This window comes from Lactuca saligna, chromosome 5 (genome assembly GCF_052625555.1).
Source record: "Lactuca saligna cultivar CGN05327 chromosome 5, ASM5262555v1, whole genome shotgun sequence".
NCBI classification, from domain to species: domain Eukaryota; kingdom Viridiplantae; phylum Streptophyta; class Magnoliopsida; order Asterales; family Asteraceae; genus Lactuca; species Lactuca saligna.
The window spans coordinates 104448401-104453882 of record NC_136421.1 but is presented as its reverse complement, the minus strand read 5'-3'; the positions used below and the strand labels follow the sequence as shown (position 1 = coordinate 104453882).

Below are 5482 nucleotides of genomic sequence, written 5' to 3'. Positions count from 1 at the left end.
AATGTTACATATATGGATTTATAAGGTAACTCTATTGCCACATGAGACCAACATATGCATAGATGTGCAATATGTATGCATAACAAGGATAATAATTAAAAATACAAATCTGTTAATTTTTTTATTGGTGTGCAATATGTATGCATAACAAGGATAATAATTAAAAATACAAATGTGTTAATTTTTTTATTGGGTTAAATATGACATGGATCAATTTGTATAACACGTATTATATGAAGATATATCCATTTTTGCTTGGCCACTAAGCCATGTATTTTTTGACACGTAGCTTGCAAGGAGGCCTATAAATACATTGGTTCTCTTTACACTTTTATAATAAAAATAAAGGCTCTCCAAATTATCTCTAAGTTACAGTCTGAAGATATATTCTCCGAAATACTCATATTATAAAAGCTTTTGAGGTAATTTTTTTATATATTAGTTTGGTTATTGATATTTATATTTTTATAATCACAAATTTAAAATTTTAGAATCTAAAGGTATTACATAATTAAAACATTACTAGTTATATTATAACTTATGTTTATCCGGTTGATAACTATTTTTATAAAATAATTAACGAGATGTTATTATATAACTAAAATATTATTATTAGTTATATTGTAGCCTATATTTATTTTGATTGGATAATCTTAGACACAATTTTTAACTGTTTAGATGGATGAAAAACATTCGAAACTACTCATAATTTGAGAGATACATCTGCTATATCAGGTGATTGCATAGTTACTTTCATCTTACACATAGATATGAAATATTTAATATAAACTACGTGCTATGCGTGCATATTGTCTGAATACTTGTTGTCTATGCTGATGAACGATTTTTATATATGTTTTAAATGATTTAAACTTTATATGTATTTTATATCTACAAAAATGTTGGGGTAAAATATAGGTAGATGTAATAGACGATGTGTGATAAAATGATGAGAGGCCTCGATGTTGATGTTGTTGATTGTGTCATCTAGCGGAGAATGGATGACGACCACAGACTCTTCTAGACAGTCCAGTGGAACGCTAGCAGGCTCGCAACCTGTAAGTGTTTGTGAACAATGTGTTCACCGGTGTACTCCATCCCTCATATGGTTGCGTTAAGGACATTTATTGTTGAGGAATCCCCTTAGCAGTAGTGTCCATCCCGATGATGATCCTTAGGCTAGGTCCCTTATGATAGGTGTTTTAGGGACGTAAAGTGAGGATAACGGGAACGGGTAATCGGATTATTGTTGGTTGATGAAATTAATAAACTTATTTATTGTGGGTTGAAACCCCTATGTGCTCACCAGGCTCCCAAGCCTGACCTACTCAGTTTTATGTATTACAGGTAGTGGCGCTCGAGCATAGTTGTGATGTGTTGGGATGAGGGATTACGGATATAGGCCTGTAGATATGAAATAATGTAGTAAGGCTTATATTGTATTGTTTATACTTATGTACTGTATCGAACATGACATCCCGAGTCTTTTAATGAAATACATTTCTAAGGAAATGCTTTTGATAAATCTTTATCATATTATTGTTTTGGGACAAATTCCACAATTTTTTTGTTAAAAGGTTACTCTGATTTTGAAATAAAGTATAAACAAAACCGGTCTTTTCTGGCCGTGAAAATGGGGATGTCACAGTTGGTATCAGAGCATTAGTTTAAGCGAACTAGGAATTTGTAGGATTTATAGACGTAAACATAGAATGCTAAGTGATGAGTGTGAGATGAGTGTCCACCATATTTTAGACACGGGCACTAGTATATTTTAGGAAAGTTTCCTAAAATGCTTTTATGTGCTAAATGCTATATGTTTACCATATATGCCATTAATTGTTCGGATATATGGTCTGTTATCAACCGGATATGGAAACCTTATGTGTGTAGGATTCTAAGCGTATGACTACGATATTAGAACTAGCATGTAAACGTTTCGGACTATATAGTGAATAAAGATCTAAATTCACCTTATTCGGTGTATAGATGAAGATGGCAAGAACCCGCAGTGGAGCTAGGAATGCAAATGGGAATAGGAATCAACCCCCAGTACTTGAGCAAGTACCTGTTGCAGGAGCTGCACCTGAGCCAATGACGATGGTTGGAGTACAAGCGATGATACAGATGATGTTAGATCGCCAAAATGGAGGAGACAAGGTGATTACTATAACATAATAGGGAAGAAACTACGATACCTGTTGAACTGCCCGAATTGAATGAAGGGCAATCAGAAGGAGGGAACTATAGTGGGACTGTTGGTCAAGCCAACCCACCGATAGTTAGATGTCACACCCCCAAACCAAGGATGGCGGAAACGTCTGGGGGTGGAGGACTTCATGTACAGTATCACAACAACGTGTATAATAGTGCTCAAAGTAAAAACAACCACCATATATATAATTGCAAAAGTTACACCAAAGTATATGTTTATATGTTTCAAAAGCAATTACATTATGATGACAAAATAAATTGTTGACGGTTTAGCGTTCCATCCTCAAAGCGATGAAGTTTTCCTGTTTCATTGATTTCCTGAGAATACAAGTAGTTTTAAAAAGTGTCAACACAAAGGTTGGTGAGTTCATAAGAGTTTTGTTTGAGGTAGAAACCGCTTTTCCTTGAAAAATCGATATAGTTTGATTTCCAGAAAATCCAATATTTTCTTAGTTAAGTATGAATAGAAATATTCCTATATGATGCATTAATGAACCCTAGAATGAACCGTAGAGTTCCTCTATAATCGTCCAGTGTATATAAGTTATATAAGATTTAAATTAGATAAAACGTTGAATATAGTGGGTCTGCCCTAGGTCCACAACCCAACGAGAAACAGGAGATGAGGCGGGCACCACCAATTCTAGGCCAACCAAGACTAAATTCTTATATGACTCAACCATATACACTCAGCGACTATAGTTGAAGTCTAACAATTCTAGAGGAAGAATAGTTTTAATATCAATATAACTTTGTATAGAGACCCGGCACTTTGTATTTGTACCCATAGAGATAAAAAGTGATTTTAAATCGACATAAAACTCACTTAGGTTTTAAAAATAAAATCCCGTAAACTTATGGATTGTTCCCTATGTGAGTCGTTATAATCATACTATGACTATGTGAACCTGCCACGACATTCTCAGTGTCGCGAAAAATAAAATGACATTTGTCACCCGTAGACCTGCAAGTCCAACTGTAGCTAGCAGAAAGGTGTGGGGTGTCAAACCCAATATAGATCTATATACAAGTATCACGTTCTCCCTCAAGGAGATTCTGATTATAACTACCAGGAATTATATCCCGCACTCGGACGTACGGGGAGAGAGAGAGAGAGAGAGAGAGAGAGAGAGAGAGAGAGAGAAATAGAGAAACTCACAATATAGGATAACAAGTTTACGTGAAATGTGTGTGAATATAAATATTTCTTGTATGAATGTACCCTTCTTGTACGAGTGCGTAGAGTGATGTATCATAAACTATACCTATTATAGTTTATCTAAATTGTGTGAAATATGTATGAATCCTTTTATGGAAATGTATTAGTGTTGTGAATTTATCAAACCATAGATTAACTTACGTGAAATGTGTGCGAATAGAAATCTTTCTTATATGAATGTACACTTCTTGTACGAGTGCGTAGAGTGATGTATCATAAACTATACCTATTATAGTTTATCTAAAATGTATATAATATGTATGAACCCTTTTATGGAAATGTATTAGTGTTATAAATATATTCAAACTATACTTTTTATAGTTAAATAATACGTGTTCCAAAATGAATGAATAATATTTAATATGAATGTCTTAGTTTCAGTTCATAATGATAAACTAACTAGGAAACACATTCAAACATTAAAACTTATGATTATACACTTTGCTCAACATAATACAAAGTGTTATGATATTTACATGCTGTTGGTAAAATTTAGCAATTCTGCCCTGTTTTGGAAAAATCATAGAAAAATCATACGAAGACGAAAACTAGATCCGTAAATTCTGAGAGTTCACAAAATGTGTCTAGTTTGCTCATAATTTTTATCACAATTTATAATGACCTCTTACTTGGGTGAAAAAGTCCATAATCACAGACTGGTCCGGATTGTTGTTTGAAATGATAGGCAGTTTTGTAAAAATCACCATAAATTGTAGAAAAATCGTATGGAGATGTGCAAGTAGTCATTTTAAAGCTAAAAACTTGAACTATTTGCACCTTGTACAGTTTTGAAAACAAAAATGTTTAAGATGCCCAAAACAGTCCGTGAATGGAGTTGAACTTTTCTGATGAAGGCTGTTAGAAAAATCTAGTTATATTCTTAGTGTTTTAACTTGTATTCCCCCCCTGAAAACTTGAGAAAACATGAAAATGTAGGGGTATGAACTCACCTTGAGTGATTTCAGTAGGTAAGTGTTGAAGAAGATAAGTGTTCAACCCAAGAACACTTGAAGAATCACTTGAAGATTCGAAGATCTAACACAATTATGAGAGAGTTTGTCTAAGATATCCATGATTTGAGTGGAAATAAATGAGATAATCATAAAGAAAATGGATTATGCTTACCAAATGTGGAGGAAAAACTCAAGATCAGCCCTTGAATCTCGAATTTCTAGAGGGAGAAAGTGAGAGAGGAAAGAGTTTGATCTTCTTGTGAAATGAGAGCAAATGAGAGAAGTGGGGAGAGAGGATGAATAATCAGCACTCAAAAACGTGGGAAATAGGGATAATTGAGTGGAAAAGACATTGATGTGACCTAGGTAAGGTGGGGGGGGGGGGGGTGGCTGGTCATAGAGTGGGTGTGGGAGTGGTTGCTTGTGTTAGAAGGTAAAGCAAAGCCAACATTCCACCTCTTTGTACTTTACCCACTTGCTTTTATTATTTAAATAAAGATTTTTATGAAAATATGATTAAATTGTGAATATTTGGGGTTTATTATGTTAAAATATGATTTTGGGTGAAAATCCCGCGTTAAAATAATTAAAAACGGGCCTTAAATGCAAAACTATGCGAAAACCGGGAAGAAAAGAGTTCTCAGCGAGACCTCTCGGTCCTAGGCCGAGGTTCGGTCCCTAGGCCGAGGCTCGGTCCACGCTGTGGTTGGAATCGGAAACGAACAGAGGGAAACGAAGGGCGAGTCGGACGCGAGAGCGATGGGCGAGGGTTCGGTCCGGGATAAGAGGCGAGAATGTCAGAACCGAACGTACTGTAGTGAACAGTACCTTCGGTTCGGTTAGATGAACAGTACTTTCGGTTCTTACTTTCGGTTTCGGTTCTTGCTTCTTGCTCTCGGTTTCGGTTCTTGCTTCTTGCTCTCGGTTTCGGTTCTTGCTTCTTGCTCTCGGTTTCGGTTCTTGCTTCTTGCTCTAGGTTTCAGTTCCTCCTGGGCGAGGTTCGGCCCCGAGAGGACCTTCGGCTCAGGAGGGTTCGGTTCCTCTTGCTCTCAGTCCCTAAGAGGACCTTCGGGTCCTAAGAAGCTTCTCTCTTGGT

General features: G+C 35.8%; 1 long non-coding RNA gene across 1 annotated transcript; it reads left to right on the top strand.

Moving 5' to 3' along the window:
- The first annotated feature begins 346 nt into the window (after positions 1-346).
- Positions 347-1525, top strand: LOC145045896 (uncharacterized). Its single transcript, XR_013681918.1, has 3 exons — positions 347-422; positions 679-735; positions 1348-1525. It is a non-coding gene; the product is annotated as an uncharacterized LOC145045896 (long non-coding RNA).
- Positions 1526-5482: the final 3957 nt, after the last annotated feature.